This window comes from Schistocerca serialis, chromosome 3 (genome assembly GCF_023864345.2).
Source record: "Schistocerca serialis cubense isolate TAMUIC-IGC-003099 chromosome 3, iqSchSeri2.2, whole genome shotgun sequence".
Taxonomy (NCBI): Eukaryota; Metazoa; Arthropoda; class Insecta; order Orthoptera; family Acrididae; genus Schistocerca; species Schistocerca serialis.
In genome coordinates, this window is record NC_064640.1 from 708,060,681 (window position 1) to 708,081,403 (window position 20,723).

The following is a 20,723-nucleotide window of genomic DNA, read 5'->3' on the forward strand; positions in this document are numbered from 1 at the left end:
GTGAGTAATGGTCATAATATTCTGGCTCATCAGTGTAAGTGTAAAAATTCTTTAATAACGTTGAACGAAAATAATTGTTTAAGCATATGAGGAAGAGTAAAATAGTACGTGTGAGTTGTTTTCTCTCTGTGTTGAACAGCGTTCCCATAGACATGTCACAAACTGTACGACTTGGTGTTATCTGCATGATGATAACTGCCACTAAGTGTTCTGTGCCTGACAACATACACTAACCGTTTTGTGTCCAAGGATTAATGGCTTGCACTTGTCACACCTACTTGGAGGTACTAACCAACCTAAACACATACTATTCCTAATAACTGTAATTACTAGTCTGCACATGAAGTAAATATTGATGTATTGTTGTTCAGTACAACGGCATTAGTCACAAACAGAAATATCTGCACTTACACCAGTCACACCCCGCACGTGTTAGACATGCAGAGGAGGAAGGTTACATTCAAAGTTGATGGTTTCTAACTTCTATGAGCTAGCGAGCAATATACAGGATGACTCACCTAAAACATTCACCGCAGATACTGCGGAAATGGAAAGTGCTGTTGATGTGCAGTTTTCACAGAATGGATTGATATTCAGAGGCTCTCAATGTAAGCTGATTAACAGATTAACAGAGAGTGCTACGAGAACTGTTATTAGTGATCCACAAACTGTGTGTCGAACTTGCATGAACATTACATATAGCAGAGGACTTGGATTTATGTTGCATGTCGCCTATCGCTTGCGACACCATTGTTATTTCAAAGTTGAGTACTGTCAGTCTGCTTCATTAAAATAAAACTAATAAATGCTATTTGCTTGAATGGTTGTATAGCATTCCGAGAACGCAGTATCCTTTAGGCACCCTACATGAGACGAATGGGCAAGACCCCACATTTGGCGACGAGGACTCAACATTTTGGCGTTGAGAATCCACCGAATCCAGGGCCCAACGGCCACGAACTTCTCGTTTATATCATGCTGGCGCCTTAATTCTCTCTCCTCTTTACTTAGCAGAGCGCATATTGCTTCACAGTTTCTTGTCATTTTTGCTAATTCGTGTTTGGTGCACAATGCAGATAATTTCTTTGTACGTATTTTCTTCTGTTTGTTGCATTCGTGTCTTCCAACATGTCCACCCCACCGGTCCCGCCCTCTGCTCAGACGCCGCAACTGCAAGCGTTAGATGCCACACAGCTAATGCAGATGTTTCGGTTTCAGATGCAGCAAATATCTACACTGCACAACACGGTGCAGTAGCTACTGGCCAACGTTGCACGCCCGATAGAACAGGCACCACCTACTACAGCTGCTATACCACCTTTTCGACAATTTTGTGAACAAGAAGAAGAATGGCTCGAGTGGTTACACCAATTTGAGGCACACCTACTAGCCCACAATGTTGCAGGTACTGTGAAACTTCCATATTTGTTATCTACGCTATGAAGTACAGTGTTCAGATTAATTCAAAAACTCTTTCCTAACGCCACTCTGAGTGAACTTAGTTACGACCAGGTTATTGCTTCACCAAGTAACTACACTCATGCTATAAATTAAGGATGATGCTGATACATGGTGAAACAACGCTCTGGTGGGCGGTTTGCGGGTTTAACTCACCTCGGGGTATGACCACGCGTAGCATCTGACCTGCGGTCGTCGCATTGTGGCGCTGGCAGCAGTCCACATACGTAGAGGTGTGTTGGTGCATGTCAGAGTACGGTGCAGCGAGTAAGTGTGCAGACGTTTCCAGACGTGCTAATGGTGACTGTTGAAATTGGCTCAAAGAACACATATTGATGACATTATGAGGGCTTGAATACTAGGGCGACTGGAGGCTGGTCAAACACAGCAGGTCGTAGCACGGGCCCTCCCTGTGCCACAAAGTGTGATCTCAAGATTATGGCAACGATTCCAGTAGACAGGAAACGTGTCCAGGCGCTACAGTACGGGACATCCACAGTGTGCAACACCACAAGAAGACTGATATCTCACCATCAGTGCCCGCAGATGACCACGGAGTACTGCAGGTAGCCTTGCTCGGGACCTTACCGCAGCCACTGGAACAGTTGCCTCCAGACACACAGTCTACAGACGACTGAACAGACATGGTTAATTGGCCCGGAGACCTGCAAGGTGCATTCCACTGACCCCTGGTCACAGGAGATCCCGTAAAGCCTGGTGTCAAGAACACAGTACATGGTCATTGGAACAGTGGTCCCAGGTTATGTTCACGGACGAGTCCAGGTATAGTCTGTACAGTGATTCTCGCCGGGTTTTCATCTGGCGTGAACCAGGAACCAGATACCAACCCCTTAATGTTCTTGGAAGGGACCTGCGTGGAGGTCGCGGTTTGATGGTGTGGGGTGGGTTCATGAATGGTGCACGTACACCCCTACATGTCTTTGATAAAGGAACTGTAACATGTCATGTGTATCGCGACGTCATTTTGCGCCAGTACGTCCGCCTGATGGATGATAACGTACGGCCACACCGAGCTGCCATCGAACCTTGAAACAGAAGATATCAGGCGAATGGAGGGGCCTGCGTGTTCTCCAGACCTAATTCCCATCGAACACGTCTGGGATGCTTTCGGTCGACGTATCGCTGCACGTCTTCAAACCCCTATGACACTTCAGGAGCTCCGACAGGCACTGGTGCAAGAATGGGAGGCTGTACCCCAGCAACTGCTCGACCACGTTAGCCAGAGTATACCAACCCGTTGTGCGGCCTGTGCTCGTGTGCATGGTGATCGTATCTCATATTGATGTCGGGGTACATGCACAGGAAACAGTGGCATTTTGTAGCACATGTGTTTCGGGACGGTTTTCTTAACTTATCACCAATACCGTGGACTTTCAGATCTGTGTCGTGTGTGTTCCCTATGTGCCTATGCTATTAGCGCCAGTTTTGTGTAGTGCCACGTTGTGTGGCACCGCATTCTGCAATTATCCTTAATTTATGAGCATGAGTGCATTATGACCAACAAGTGAATGTGGTAGCAGCTAGATATCAATTCTTTAATTGCAAAAAACGGTCAGAACAAACTTAACGCGAGTGGGTGACAGATTTGCAAGGTATGACAAGGAAATGCGAATTCAAATATGCTTGCGGTGCTTTATATTGAAATGTTATCTTGGGTGATGCGCTCGTGTACAATGTAACTGATGTCAAACTCAGTGAACAGATTTTGAAACAGTCCGATCCATCATTTCAGCAGGTAGTGCAAATGCTAGATCAGTACGATTCCGGTGCCTTGCCGGCTCATATATTTGAGCAGCCAGCTATTTGTTGACTTGAACCCCTTGCTTGCGATCGCCCCACTCCGCACCAGCGGCTTGCGGCATCCACGCATTCCAGGCAGCGTAAGCAGTTCGCTAAACGGGCGGCTACACAGGCGAACAGAATTAAGTATTGCCCTAGGTGCTATTCACTGCACAAACGCCAAGACTGCCCCTCTCGACAGGCTCAGTGTTAGAATTGTGGATTGAAAGGACATGTACAATCAGTATGTTTGCAATGGAACAGACATAAGAATTCGGCCCACTCACAGAAATCTCGTCACAAGGCCCATGTCATTAATGCAGTATATTCCAAGTCTGCAACTAGCAGGCGTGTAGTTTCGTCAGTGATACGTCAGTCAAACAAACTTTTTGTTCATTACTCATCACTTATTTGTGGGAAACGTGTGAAATTTCAGTTGGACACGGGTGCCTCTGTCACACTGCTAAATCATCACACAGATCTAGCACACAACTGACGGCTTATAACAGACAAGACATTCCCATTCTCGGAACATGTACTTTGCCTGCCATGTATCGCTCGCATATGCGAACAGTGGCTTTTATAGTGCTAGAATCACGCGAACGTGAGAACACATTTGGTCTTGATTTTTTTGATTTGTTTGGCTTTAACATTCAGGACAATGTGTTGTCAGTGTCTGCATTCAGTGCAAAAGACAGTGTAATTAGCTTGCTCAGAGAATTCCCGGAACTCTTTTTTCTGGAGGTTTAGGCAAAGCTAACGATTTTGTTGCACATTTTACCCTGAAAGACAATGTTCAGCCGAAATTTTGATGGGCCAGAACCGTTCCCATTGTATTACGGGGCAAAGTCGCTGCTGAAGTTAAAGAACTGCAAAATAACGGAGTTATTGCGCCCATATCAGGTAGTCAGTGGGCAAATCCACTGGTTTTGCTCCCCAAATCTTCAGGCCGTCTTCACCTCTGTGTTGACTTTAAGTCTACAGTCAACCCACAAACTGTCATTGATACTTATCCATTGCCACGCCCAGAGAATCTTATCGATAATTTAGGCGCTGGACGCTACTTTTCAAAAATTGATTTGCATGATGTGTGTCTTCAAATACCGCTCGATGAAGAATCTCACAAAGTGTGCGTAGTAAATAATCATTTGGGCTTGTTTAAATATTTGCATTTGCCCTTTTCGCAACGCTTCCGCAACCGCCATTTTACAACGGTATTTGGAAAAGCTGACTAGGCAAGTGTCAAACTGTTGAAACTATTTGGATGATATTGTCGTAGCATGTCGTACACCTGAAGAAAATGTTGAAAATTTACGTGCTTTATTTCGTGTGTTATCTGCAGCAGGACTAAAATGTAGACTGGAAAAGTGTGATTTTTGTAAACCTGAGTTGCAGTATCTTGGTCATGTCATAAACAGTCATGGTGTACAACCTCTTCAGCAGCATTTGTTAGCCATACGAGATTTGCCAGTCCCTCGCAATATTACAGAATTGCAGTCAGTTTTAGGGAAAATGAATTATTATTTTCGGTTCATACCGAATGCTGCACAAATCGCAGCTCCATTGCATCGCTTGCGTCGCAAGAATGTCCCCTTTTTTTGTACAGATGAGTGCCAAGTATCTTTCCAAAAACTTGAAGACGCATTGCTCAGTGATCGATGCTTAGTTCACATTGATCCTGATAAACCAGTTGTATTGCAAGTTGACGCCTCTTCTTACGGAATCGGTGCAGTGCTTTCCACAAAATTAGTGATAATGACAGTCCTATTGCTTTCGCATCAAACGTGTTGTCCAAAGCACAGTGTAACTACTCACATATTGAAAAAGAGGCTTTGGCTATTGTGTATGGGGTCACCAAATTCCACCACTTTTTGTATGGCTGAAAATTCTACTTAGTAACGGATCACAAGCCTCTGTAGTCCTTGTTTCATCCGACGAAACAGGTTCCTTTACGATATGCCCAAAAATTGCTGAGATGGGCTTTGCTGTTGTCTCAATACCAGTATGAGATTCTGTATCGTCCGACTGCTCAACATGGTAATGTGGACGCTCTTTCATGTCTTCCGATTGGCCCAGAAACAGACTTTGACGCTTCTGCTGATCTTGTTGTTACATCAATGTTCAGGACTCTGAACTGCTTCAGTCTTTTCAGCTGAACTATAAGGAAATTGCACAGGCCACGGAAGCTGACCCAGATTTGAACATTTTGCTAAAATACATTTCCACATCTTGGCCTCACTCATTGAATAGCATGAAGAACTCTGTAGTGCGCCTATCTTTTGCACGTCGGCATAGCCTCGCTGTACAGAAAGGTGTAATTCTTGTTCAAAGTGACAGTGGACAGTCACGCGTGGTGACCCCTAAAACTTTGCAAAAAGAAGTGTTGCAGTTACTTCATCAAGGACAATGGGGGAATGTTGGCACAGTCGACACTGTATTTGGCAGGGTATGGGTGCTCAAAAAGAACAGATGACGTCACAGTGTCACGCATGTGCAGAAAATCAGTCCGCTCCACCACCTAAATTTTATGCTTGGCCTAAGTCGCAATCGCCATAGCAATGTGTGCACATAGACTTTGCAAGACCTTTTTGGAACACCCGTTGGTTGATAGTGGTTGACTCATATAGCAAGTTTCCTTTTGCTGTGCCAATGAACTCGTCAACGTCACGTAGCACAATTCAATTGTTGTCATTGATTTTTTGCCTCGGATGCTTACGTGAAGTAATAGTGCCAGACAATGGCCCTCAGTTGACGTCGAATGATTTGAAACATTCACCGGTCCAGAGGACAGCGCGGCCACAGCAGCCGCCAGAGGGCGTCATTATGACGCCGTGGGACGACCCCATGGAGATGGAGCATTCGCCTCCTCCGCCTGCTCTCGTCCTACCGATGGAGCTGGACCCGCCCACACCGCACCAGTCGCCACCTTCTTCATCTCGTTCATGGCAGCAGGAGGTGGACGTGTACCCTTCTGGTCGTTTTCCCGGGGAAGTTTCCGCCAGAGCGCAGGCCGGATCGCGGGGTACAGCCGGAAGCTTGACGTCCCCTGCAACCCCAGCTCCCGGCCCGATGTTGCGCCCACACTCCTGCATCCCCCGCCGTGGAATGTTCTGGCGTAACCACAAGTGCCGAAACGAAGACAAAGAACACAAGACCAGAGAAGGCGGTGAAATGACGTCAGCCAATGGTGTGCTGATTAAGACCGCGCCACGACAGGAGCGACACCTGTAAGAACTGAATATAAGCGCTGCTCCTGCCAGCCTCGGCCGGACATTAGTGGACAGTATGCGCAGAGTATTAGCACGGCCTAGCAGACAGTGCTACAAGAACTGTTATTACTGATCCACGAACTGTGTGTCAAACTTGCATGACATTTTATATAGCAGACTGCCCGGATTTATGTTGAATGTCGCCCATTGCTTGCGACACTATTGTTATTTCAAAGTTAAGTATTGTCAATCTTCTTTATTTAAATAAAACTGCTATTATTATTTGATTGAAATATTGTATAGCATTCCGAGAACGCAGGATCCTTTGGGCACCCTACATGAGACGAATGGTCAAGACCCCACATTTGGCGACGAGGAGTCAAGAAAGCCCAAATGCTCATGGTGAATGGCGAGTGTAGGAAGAATGCAATTCGTTCTTGTACGGTGTGTGCTGCAAGATGTCCAAATAGATGTAACCATCTCGACAGCTATTTATCAGCTTCTTCGACCAGTTATGTGAAAGTGGTGTAACAGCTAGGCAACGTAACAGAAGGAAACAAGTGACGACAGAAGACGGAGAAATTAATGTTCTAGCTGCTATTGCGTTTTGATCCACACGTTATCTCCAGTGCAGTCACATGAAGTGGCATGAGTCTGTCAAGTGTCCTACACGTTCTCTATCGACATAGGTTGCATACTTATCACATCTCTCTCCATCAAAAGTTGCATGCAAACAGTTATAAGAATCGCATTAACCTCTGTACATGGGCATTAAGACAGGACACTCCAGTCGTATCATGTTCCTTGTTTAGTAATGAAGCCACATTTATCAAATATGACCACTTAAATTTCCGAAACAAGCACTATTGCCTATTGACAATCAAAAAATGGTTCAAATGGCTCTGAGCACTATGGGACTTAACATCTGAGGTCATCAGTCCCCTAGACTTAGAACTACTTAAACCTAACTAACCTAAGGAAAACACACACATCCATGCCCGAGGCAGGATTCGAACCTGCGACCGTAGTCCGCTTCCGGACTGAAGCGCCTAGAACCGCTCGGCCACAGCGGCCGGCTATTGACAGTCCCCGTTGGCTTTGTCAAGTGGAACGTCAGCGCCCATGGAGTGTAAACTTATTGTGTTTGATAGTGAAATATAAGCTCATAGGCCCGTTTTCAATAGACGGAACACTGAACGTGCACATGTATCACAGCTTCCTAATAGATCATCTTCCACGGATGCTAGAAGACGTTCCTCAGCAGACTACGAGGAACATGTGGTACTAACATGATGGCTGTCCAGCCCCTAGTGAACGGAGTAGTTGAGCATATCTTCACGAATTGTTTCCAAATTGTTGGATTGGACGCAAAGTATCTGTTCCTTGGCCTGCAAGTTTCCCAGATATGATGACTGTAGACATTTTTCTGCGGGGAAAGCTGAAAGACGCTGTGTACGAAGACATACCAGCTACACCCGACGATATGTGAAGACATATTACTGCAGCCTGCTCGGACATCTCCGCTGAAATGCTGACACGTGTGCAGCAGTCGTTCCATACCAGACTGGAAGCATGTATTACTGCTACCGATGATCAGTCTGAACACAACCTGCGATAATTAATTGTCCCGTTATTGGTCAGACTCCACATGACTAGAGTATGCATTTGTGTTGTGCTCTAGTGTATGCTACCATAGATATTCTACAAGTGTCAGTGTGGGAACTTCTCAAAATGTGAATCTCGTAAACGACTCGCATTAGAATCCTGAAACAAACATTGCTGAGATTCTTTCGAATTTACCACACTTTTAGTCTGTTAATGTTAACAGGCATTGTCCAGTTTAAAAAAAAGTGTATATTTGCACAAAAAATAGAGTTTATAAGTATTATTACAGTCTGTTGACAGGCTAACAATACGACCCCCTGACACCAAATCCGTTCTGTGAAAGCCGTACATCAGTAACACTTTCCATTTACGCAGTGAATGCGGTGCAAATTTTAGGTGATTCACCTTGTGTTAGTCTCTTGTCCGGACAGTTTGTTAACAGTTGGATATTGCAATATCGAACGCATTCTGTTATTACGCTGTGTGGGCTACGTGTATTGACTGGTAAGTAAGTAGGTATATGTTTACGAATATATACTTGAGGTTGTTGGCTGTATAATTTTTGTTGCAGAAAGATAATGACTAAGATACGTATTGATAATATATGTAATTTATACGTTGCTTGCACTTAGTAAGTGAAAATAATAGCAGATATCTGATTCTGAGTAATTCAGACAAAAGGTATTTCTAGACCTAAGTAAAATGAAATAATCATATGGAATAATTGGTCAAGTGATCCAATCTTGGGTTGTTCGCCGCCTAGTGCAAGTGTTTTCATTTGACGTAACTTTGGCGACTTTCGTGTGGATGGTTATGAAATAATGATGATGACACAACACCAAGTCTCCAAGCGCATAAACTCTCCCACCTGGCAGGGAATCTAACCCGGTTCCCCCTCATGGCAGTCAGCCGCTCTCACCACTTTCTTATTTTTTGTTTTGTTAATGAAAGTAAACTTCATTGAGAAAAAAACCTGCAACATTACAATCCACGAAGCTCTACAGATTTTCTTTGACCTACGTATACAATACACTACACATCGATAAATAGGTATTACCACATCTGGTCATTATGTTATGTATAGTTTACGTAAGTTCATTAGTGCCCACATCTCAGTATTGGTTTTAATGCTGACTAAACGATCGTGGTCTCATTCCGTCAGAGTTTCAGACAGAGCTTCTTTTCGGTTTGTTACAATACTGGCGTCTTTGTAACCTTGACTATTGTTTTCCTTCCGTACTGCATTGACATTTGGCTGAAAATTGATTCTACGTTGTCTGCTAGCTATGAATATCTCGGCAGATAGAAGCGTCGAAAGACCTTGATCGATACCGGAATCTGTTTTTGAGTCGCTTCTTGTGTTTGCGTCGCAGACATATTTTTCTCTTCAGGCAGTCTGCTTCCGCCGCATTCTCTTTTGTTTCCTGCTTGTTTGATGTCACTAAGTCTTTCGTCGTGTTTGTTTTGGGATTGGGAGGGACACTCTTCTGTTTGTGCAAAAACACTGCTTTCCATGTTTTCCTTATCGAGTGTTTGTTTTTGTGGTTCTGACTGTTTTCTTTTGATGTCTTGCTGCGGCACGTGCGGCGTCAAATAATTTTGCATCTGCATGTTGTGGTTTAAGCAGTGCCTGCGCGTTGGTCTCCTGCGCTGCTGCTTCGACTGCTTTTATTGTAGGTGTTTCTGAAGCGTTTGTTTCAGACAGGGCTGGATGCTGGATTTTTTCGTGAGGGGTGGGGGGGATTTGATGAATTAGTAAAATGTAGAAATCAGAACCAAAGTAGTATTTGACACCCAGACAATGAGAAAATGGTACTTATTTTTGTGAATGTACATCAAGGCCAGTCCATTTAATTTTTCTGCTCCCATTTTTCTCCTTAAGTAAGTCTTCAAATATCACATTGTTGAGAACAAACGTTCTGGACTTACTGTAGTTACCGGCAACGTGCAGCAGAGATTTAGCGCCTATTGGGTGTAAGGAAATACAATTTTATTAGACGTGTGGGCAGTAAGTGAAGCTCTCTCTGGTTAGGGGAATGTCTTCTCCACACCTCCAGTCTGAAGTTGAAAAAAGACTCTGGAGATGCATCAACATCATTAAGCCTCTGATTTACAATAGCATCAACAGTAGTTTGTAAGCTGTCATCTGACCCTAGCACTGTGTTTTTCGTACGATTTAAAAACCTCTCTTTGAGCTGGCTGATGAAGTAGTCTATGAAAGGAAGAAAAACTGAAAGCCTAAAGTGCTTTTCAGGATTCTCTGTCTCGAAGTTAGGGCGCTGTGTTTGTCTCTCGTGGTTCTTGGAATTGCTAGCTTAATTCCAGAAAGTTCAGCCACACTTTCTGCCTCCTCGTACACTGTATGAGAAATTGATGGAAAATACTCAATTCATTTTTCTAGACCCTAACACAGATCAAGACATATATTAATTTCTATCTGTTTTGACTGTAGTAAACTTGTTAAGCCATGTGACAGGCTAAAAAAACTGACTATTCACAACCAAGAATGACACGAAGAATGTCGGTTTCTGTATTACTGCCAAAAATAAAAATGCTTGGCTTGTAGTTTCTGTATCTGGGAATTTGTATGTTTCAGACAAAGATTCAATGACAAAAGAAAATAGTTCAACAAACGAAGATACTGTATCCAGCCATTCTATCTGCTGGAACTCGGAGAATTTCATTAAGCCTTGTTCTTCTTGCTTTGGCATGATCCTATTATACTTTATCCTTCAGGATTTTTTCCCTATTAGGGAAAGCTCTACACAATGGGATGATTTTGTTTATGCTGCCTAAGGACTTCTTGATTGGAGAAACAGTACGTGAATAGCTAAGAGCTAAATTTCATGAAATGTTAACACAGTAATGATAAATTGCCTGCGGGTAGCACCTTGGGAAATTCGCAGCGCATCCATTTAAAACACTGTTTATACACTGAGGTGACAAAAGTCATGGTATAGTGATATGTATATATAAAGATGGCCGTAGTATAGCATACACAAGGTATAAAACGGCAGTGCATTGGTGGAGCTGTCATTTGTACTCAGGTGCTTCATGTGAAAAGGTTTCTGACGTGGTGGTGCTGGCTGCACTATGGGAATTAACGTGGAATGGTAGTTGGAGCTGGAAGCATACGACATTACATTTCCGATATCGTTAGGGAGTTCAATACTCCGAGATCCACAGTGCCAAGAGAGTAACGAGAATACTAAATTTCAGTCATTACCTCTCACCACGGACAACGCAGTGGCCGACGGTCTTCACTTAACAATCGAGAGAACGTCGTTTCATGCAGAAATCAATGTGGGACGTACAATGAACGTAGCCGTTAGGGCAGTGCGGTAAAATTTAGCTTTAATGGGCTTTGTCAGCTAGAGCCTTTGCTAACAGCACGACATCGTCTGCAGCGCCAGACCTGGGCTCGTGACATTATCAAATGGAACTAGATGGCTGGAAAACTGCAGCCTGGTCAGATGTATCCCTATCGCAGTTGGTAAGACCTGATGGTAGGCTTCGAGTGTTGCTCAGACATGGATCCAAGTTGTCAACAAGGCACTATGCAAGCTGGTGGTGGCTCCGTAATGGTGTGGGCAGCGTTTACATGGGATGGACTGGGTCCTCTGGTCCAACTGAACCGATCATTGACTGGAAATGGTTATATGGTTGGTTCAAATGGCTCTGAGCACTATGGGACTTAACATCTATGGTCATCAGTCCCCTAGAACTTAGAACTACTTAAACCGAACTAACCTAAGGACATCACACAACACCCAGCCATCACGAGGCAGAGAAAATCCCTGACCCCGCCGGAAATCGAACCCGGGAACCCGGGCGTGGGAAGCGAGAACGCTACCGCACGACCACGGGATGCGGGCAAATGGTTATATTCGGCTACTTGGAGGCCATTTGCAGTCATTCATGGACTTCATGTTCCCAAACAACAGCATCGTGTTACCGGGTCACATCTGTTCTCGACTGGTTTGAAGAACATTCTGGACAATTAGGATCCTTAATTATTGAAATTCAGATTATCCTTTAACTTAGAATATTTCCTAGAGGAAGAAGAATGAACATCTGTTTTGTCAATTTTTGCTGTCTGAGGTCAAAACGGTTGAGCGCGTCAGTGCTTTTAAAATATAATGTGCACAATGGCTTAGGCTATCCTTAAATTACAGTGTTAAATATTTATTCTTGTTGCTGTTCCAAATTTCTTGACGAGGGGAGATTTTCATCAAGGTCTCTCAGAAACAGCAGCTTTTAAACAATTTCGTTAGTACTTTCAAATGGTTCAAATGTCTCTGAGCATTACGGGACTTAACTTCTGAGGTCATCATTCCGCTAGAACTTAGAACTACTTAAACCTAACTAACCTAAGGACATCACACACATCCATGCCCGAGGCAGGATTCGTTCATGCTACCGTGGCGGTCGCGCGGTTCCAGACTGTAGCGCCTAGAACCGCTCGGCCACTCCAGCCGGCTAGTACCTTCATTTCTTGTTTCCTATGCTTCTGTAAACTCACAAAAACTTCGCGTTTTCATATATTTTCCGAATTTCAGGTGCAGGGGGAATATACCTCCCTTATCCCCCCTCATCCTTTTGCGTCGCCATTGGTTTCAGGTACCGGTATTGGACCCTGTTTCCGCACGACCTGTTCTAAATCGGGTACATTTTCGTCCGTGTTGATTCTATCATACGTTCGACGCCTTTTGTTTTTAGCGGCTGCTCATCAGATATATGTTGCTATTCTGCTTACGGGTTTGGGGGAAGGAAGAAAAACTTACAATATCCATCACTTGGTTCTCCGTCACTAGTTCAACTAAAACCTGTTTCCTGCGCGGCTTTAATGAATTTTTAAAACGAAAACTCGTCTTGGACAAATCGTTCTCTGATGGGCTCATTCATTATTTATAAAATATGTTCCGTTCACTGTAAGTAACATGCAACTTGTACCGCCAAACATTTAGATGACAGGGAAAATTCTGTCTGAAATGCACATTAACCTATCTGATACCACTAAAACACTGAACTTTATGTTGGCTTGACCAATGTTCGTTACGGATATGTTTCACGTCTCCATACTTGGTAAAAACCTCTTTTATATTATGAATAATAAGCAGCCGAAAACGCTAACGCACGACAAGCCAAAACACAGTAACAGAAAGACAACGAGGAAATACTACACGGAACACGTATTAAACAACTGATTTTCGCTGCTGGTAAATGCTACGGCAAAACAGATGTATTATATGTAGAGTCGCGCTCTACCAAAACTGCGGTTCAGTAGTTTTGATACACTATATAAAAGAGGTATAACTGGTGGGATTACCGATTGTATTGGTAGCACTGGTCGGGAAAGAAACATAAACGAGTGTGTGAGAGAGAAACTGGGAGCTGACGATTTCCGTTTGTTTGTTTGGTTGTTTGTTTTGCACATAATTCGATCAGCACATGATTCAGTGTTAGTCCACTGTGTATTTAACGTCCTTGCTAAATATGATTTGCCTTTTACAAGTTATAAAAATCAGTTGATAACGTAACTTCTGCGCCTTTATGAAACCGAAGCAGTTACTTTTGATGCAAGTATAGTTTACATACACAAACGTAAGAAATACATAGAATTATTATTGCCGTTTGTATTCTCTAGAACGTTCTACATCGTGATCAAAGGCAAGAGATTCCTGTTATCACTGATAAATGTGGAAGCTGTTTATGACAAACAGAGACATGTTGAAACGACGTTTGATACATTTTTATTTTGATGTTTTTTTCTTTCTTTTTATTTTACCATCTTGTTAAATAAATAACGTCTTTTAGCGCTAAATGGTAAATATATGTTGTTTTTTTTATTTTTACTACATCTCTGTGTTTCACCTTACAAATCAACAATTATCGAATAAAACCCGAATTAAACATTGAAAAGTTCAATTTTCCTATAAAAAGTATTTATTTTTAAGTAACAGAGAGGATAACTGTGTAGAACAAAAATTTTCTGTAGGTTACGCAGCCCTTTATAAATCCTCACTCAGCTTCTAGACGGTTTACCGGTGCCTGTTTTTAGGAAAAATCTGGTAAGAAACTGATCGCACACGTAAAGAAAGCGATAGTTATGAGGTAACTCTCTTTGACAGTTGATGAATAGACGACAGTGTTTCTGTGAACCGATTTAGAGAAAGGTATTGCTATAGACAAATGTTTTTGTAAGTCAATATTAATAGATTTGAAATGTAATAAAAGCACGGAAAGATAGTGTAGAACACTATCGTACTATTAATGTTATTTGCCTAGCTAGATGGCGCAGTGGTAAAAATATGGAACTAGGTTTCGTGAGAACCGAGGTTCAAATCTCTACTGGCCAATCAGATTTAGATTTTGCGAGGTTTCCGTAAATTACTTTTGGTGATTGCTGAGAAGGAACCTGAAAAGAGAAGACTGCCGATTTTCATACCCATAACTATATTTCCTGAGGCTTTGATCCGTTTTAATTACCTCTTAGTCAATCATAAGTTAAATGCTGCTCATGCTCATTCCTTCCTTCCGCTTTACCCGTGTGCAGGATATTAATGATCAAATTTCATCAGTTTTTACGATTTGTCAAATGAGCTGCGCCTACGTAGGAACTGTGGTTGTTACAAAAGACACTAAGTGGCAGTGAACCACTGCAGCTGAAACAAAGCAATTTCCATGACCCATGTTCCAAAAAACAGCTACCTGAGACTCATCAAACTGAATCCAAGATGAAGTCTAGCTTTCATATTCGCCATATGTAAATGCTATAGAAGATATCTGGTGCATTTTAAAGTTCCTGCTTAGAAGTCACAAACCGCCTCCTTTTTAAAAACAGGAATTACGTGAATTTGCAAGTACAGTGTTGGGAATTAAAATGGCAACACCAAGAAGGTTAGTAAATAATGAAATTTTAGTTACTGAGTGTATGCAGCGTAATATGAGGCAAACGTTATTACATTTATAGCTCGTTGAGGGCGTGCAGGCTGCTAAATTTAGTATACAGATCAGCCACCTCTATCAGCACCTGTAGCTCTAACTGGGCTAGACACCGAATCGAACCGAGGTTGGGTGAGACATAAGGGTATTTCATTCCGTTCTGCTTCAGCTCTGTGACAGAATTCATAAGTCGTAGTGGCTGACGTCAGAACAGAAAGGGCGCACTCGGTGTTCCGTAATCTTCTTAAAAGAGAACGTCATGGAAACCTAAAATATAGGGCACAGCCACCGGCTTCACATGTCTCGAATATAACAGATGCTGTCAAAATAATTGGCTATGCTAACCAGATTTGATGGTATTGTGTACCCTATTGCACCTCAGACCATCACCCTAGCAGCTAGAAACTCACAACATTGACGAAAGCAAGCCGGCAACGTTCTTTCTCATCAGAGTTATCACACATGGGTATGTCCATTGGGATGCGGTACGCAGAACCGAGACTCTCCTAAAAAGATGACATAGTGCCACTCCTTAGTCCGGTGTTTTCGATGGGCACACCATGTCGGCGTGCCTGTTTCTGCTGACAAGTCAAGGGAAATCATAACAATGGTCGCCGTGCTGAGAGTCCGTAGTGCTCCGCACATCATTACACAACCCATTTGGACATTTCTCCTGTTGCGAACAGCCAAACCACTCTTGCTGCCAACAGCCCCATTACCTGACATGCCTATGCGATCCTGCACAGCCGAGTGAACATGTCTGTCTCCATATGTTACGATCATGGTGTTCCTAAGATCTAACACGTATTGGTAGACTTTTCTCGTTCTTCTATGAGGCACAAAACGATCTTCTCAGAAACAACTAACATTAAAATACGATTTACGAATGAAAAACCCTCTTTGTAATCTTTCCTAATACAAGTAATGTAAATGGCTATCTACTATGTGGGGTTGCACAGAAAAGCTAATCATTTGAATTTGCATATACTAAACTTAATGCAACTCTGAGGTTTGCTGTACGACGTCTTCACAGTGTTAGAGACTGGCAGGAATTAGTTAATTACTAGTGAGTGGTGTGATTCTGAACTATGCAAGTTGGGAGATGGACAATGCCGAATTAATAAGTGAGTGATTGTTCTGAAATGTGTCAGGCTCGAGGCGGCCCGTAGGTTTCATTTCTACTAAGAGAACTGGTTAATCGGGAGATAGATTTCTTCCTTTCGTTTGACATGCAAATGATCCTTGCATGATGATTTCCTAGGTAACAACTTCTTCTAACGAAAATATTTTCCCTTAATTTCACGAACTGGAATGCATGTGGAATCTGTGCAGTAAATTTGCTGGGTCGTGGTGAGGCTGTCGGCATTGGGACGATACTATTGCGCAGGATGAGACTGGGCAGTAGCAGCCTGAGGCCCTCAGATAAGTGCATTGCCATCATGACTGATCAAGCCTTCCATTGACTAATGTCGGACACCCTCGGTGCCGACGCTATCGAGCGAGGCGCCGATTTCTGAAAGCAGTATGTGGCCAGGGAATTTGGACAGTTTTCCTAACTACAGATAATATCTTGGGGAGGTTGTATGAGGGGCAATCATGTGCACATCAGGCGCAGTTTCGAATTTGACGAAGTCGCCGCTGGTTCCGATCAGGCAAGCAAAGTGGATGCTTATGGACAACTTGGGTAGTAGCTTCGACTGCAGATAAAATCTAGTGAAAGAGCTGGAGCGCTATCTCGCACGTAGACCTACTCCTGTATTTCACCACACCCTTCCTGGTGTCGATACTTTGAGATTATCGACCCTAGTTTTTGACATGGGAAATAGCGCATTCGTTGACTGAATGATGTCCTAAAAATGAACCAGACTGGGAGAACTAGTGTCGACTTTCGTACGGGTGGGAACTAGAGTTCTCTCACATTGGCCAGGACTTCCACAGTTTTCTCGCCAAATTTTGTAAGTTTGGTGAACTGAAAATTTAAGAGAATTACTCAAGTCACGACAAACTTTTCAGAAGAGAGGGATCTATTTGCTACGTGGCCTTTCACTGGCGGCGTTTCTAGCATTATGTTTGATTGGACAAACAGTAATTTTTGGTGGTCTTTCCGCAGACTTCTTAAAGTATTCTTGGTTTGGACACGAATGAGGAAGTACTATAGGTCGGGATCGAGCTGTAGCACTTCTCTTCGTCTGGATAGGGGCTGAGGCGAGAAATTCATCTTCTGTGTGGACCACAGTCACCATTTGCAGTGCAGAGGACTTCTGCCATTCGTACAGTCGCAGCTTATCGTTTCGCCTCTCAAACTTAGTAAGTTTTGGTAGCAAACGGGAGTGATAGGTTAATGATGAGACACGAGTTGGCGGGTTTTCGGTTAAAGTAATGGATATATCGCTTTAAATCAAACTCTGGCCTTAGATGGCTTAACCATGACTCAGTTGTATGGGTCTTGCATGTGTTTTCCTACTCCCATTAGAATGACACAATCATCATCATGTCCGACACGAAGTCATGTACTTAGATTGCACGAGTAATCTTGTGAGTTAGGTACCAGACTATTTTCTCCCCTTCCCCATGGACTTTGTTGCTTAGTTACTTGCAAATGTCTGATTAAACATATTTCATGTATCGATTTCTGCTTATCTCCAGTTTATGAGAGAATGAACTATTATGTATGTTTATCATGTGTTGCTCTTCCAGTTGAATATTTTGTAGTTAACAGTCGTGTAAGTTACCGTTCAAGCACTTCAGTATTTGGAGATGAACGCCTTGATCCTTGTCAGTGTTATAGGCCCACTATTGTTCATGATCTATATTAACGACATAGAAGACAATCTGAGTAGCCCTTTTAGATAGTTTTCAGATGCTGCTCTCACTTACCGTCTTGTAAAGTCATCAAATGACTAAAACGAATTACAAAATGATTTGGGTAAGATATCTGTATGGTGCGAAAAGTAGCAATTGACCCTGAATAAAGAAAAGTGTGAAGTTATCCACATAAGTACTGAAAGAATTACGCGAAATTTCGATTACGCGATAAGTCACACAACTCTGAAGACTCCGATTTAAACTAAATACTTGGGGATTACAATTACAAATAACCTAAAATTGGAACGATCACATAGATAATGTTGTGGGTATTGCAAACCAAAAACTGCGATTCATTGGCAGAACATTTAGAAGGTGCAGCCGGTCTACTGAAGAGACTACTTACACCACGCTTGTCCGCCCTATCCTGAAGTGGTGCTGTGCGGTGTGGGATCCGCATCAGATGGGACTGACGAATAATATCGCAAAGGTTCAAAGGAGAGCAGCTCGTTTTGTATTAGCGCGAAATAGGGGAGCTAGTGCCACAGACATGATACATGAATTGGAGTGGCAGTCTTTAAAGCAAAGGCGTTTTTCGTTGCGACGGGACCTTGTCATGACATTTCAATCACCAGTTTTCTCATCCGATTGCGAAGACATTCTGTTGGTACCCAACTACATAGGAACATATGATCATCATGGTAAAATAAAAGAAATTAGGGCACGCAGAGAAAAATTTAAGTGTTCGTTTTTCCCGCGTGCCGTTCGAAAGTGGAACGCTAGAGAGACAGCTTGAAGATGGTTCACTGAACCCTCTGCCAGGCACTTTATTGTGAATAGCAGAGTAATCACATAGATGTAGATCACAATTAACTTCAACAAGAACTACACCCAAACTCACTTGCAGGGTTACCCTTTTTCTTTTCGTTTCCATTGTTGTTGTTGTTGTGGTCTTCAGTCCAGAGACTGGTTTGGTGCAGTTCTCCATGCTACTTTATCCTGTGCAAGGTTCTTCATCTCCCAGTACCTACTGCAACCTACATCCTTCTGAATTTGTTTAGTGTATTCATCTCTTGGTCTCCCTCTGCGGTTTTTACCCTTCACGCTGCCCTGCAATACTAAATTGGTGATCCCTTGATGCCTCAGAATATGCCCTACCAACCGATCCTTTCTTCTAGTCAAGTTGTGCCATAAATTTCTCTTCTGTCCAATTCTATTCAATACCTCCTCATTAGTTATGTGATCTACCCATCTAAACTTTAGCATTCTTCTGTAGCACCACATTTCGAAAGCTTCTATTCTCTTCTTGTCTAAACTATTTATCGTCCACGTTTCACTTCCATACATGGATACACTCCATAAAAATAGTTCCAGAAACCACATTCTGACACTTAAATCTATACTCGATGTTAACAAATTTCTCTTCTTCAGAAATGCTTTCCTTGCCATTGCCAGTCTACATTTTATATCCTCTCTACTTCGACCATCGTCAGTTATTTTGCTCCCCAAATAGCAATACTCATTTACTACTTTAAGCGTCTCATTTCCTAATCTAATTACCGCAGCATCACGAGATTTAATTCGACTACATTCCATTATTCTCGTTTTGCTTTTGTTGATGTTCATCTTATATTCCCCTTTCAAGATACTGTACATTCCGTTCAGCTGCTCTTCCAGGTCCTTTGCTCTCTGACAGGATTACAATGTCATCGGTGAACCTCAAAGTTTTTATTTCTTCTCCATGGATTTTAATTTCTATTCCGAATTTTTCTTTTGTTTCCTTTAGTGCTTGCTCAATATACAGATTGAATAACATCGGGGAGAGGCTACAACCCTGTCTCACTCCCTTCCCAACCACTGCTTCCCTTTCATGTCCCTTGACTCTTATAACTGCCATCTGGTTTCTGTACAAATTGTAAATAGCTTTTCGCTCCCTGTATTTTACCCCTGCCACCTTCAGAATTTGAAAGAGTATTCCAGTCAACATTGTCAAAAGCTTTCTCTAAGTCTACTAATGCTAGAAACGTAGGTTTGCCTTTCCTTAATCTTTCTTCTAAGATAAGTCGTAGGTTCACTATTGCCTCACGTGTTCCAACATTTCTAGGAATCCAAACTGATCTTCCCCGCAGTCATCTTCTACCAGTTTTTCCATTCGTCTGTAAAGAATTCGCGTTAGTATTTTTCCAGCAGTGACTTATTAAACTGATAGTTCGGTAATTTTCACATCTGTCAAGATCTGCTTCCTTTGGGATTGGAATTATTATATTCTTCTCGAAGTGTAGGGTATTTCGCCTGTCTCATATATCTTGCTCACCAGATGGTAGAGTTTTGTCAGGACTGGCTCTCCCAAGGCTGTCAGTAGTTCTAATGGAATGTTGTCTACTCCCGGGGCCTTGTTTCGACTTAGGTCTTTCAGTACTCTGTCAAACTCTTCACGCAGTATCGTATCTCCCATTTCATCTTCGTCTACATTCTCTTCCAGTTCTATAATATTGTCCTTAAGAACATCGCCCTTGTATAGACCCTCTATACATTCCTTACACCTTTCTGCTTTTCCTTCTTTGCTTAGAACTGGGTTTCCATCTGAGCTCTTGATATTCATGCAAGTGGTTCTGTTTTCTCCAAAGGTTTCTTTAATTTTCCTGTAGGCAGTATTTATATTACCCCAAGTGAGATAAGCTTCTACATCCTTACATTTGTCCTCTAGCCATCCCTGCTTAGCCATTTTGCACTTCCTGTCGATGTCATTTTTGAGACGTTTGTATTCCTTTTTGCATGCTTCATTTACTGCACTTTTATATTTTCTCTTTTCATCAATTAAATGCAATATTTCTTCTGTTACCTCGTTTTTTTACCGACTTGATCCTCTGCTACCTTCACTATTTCGTCTCTCAAAGCTAC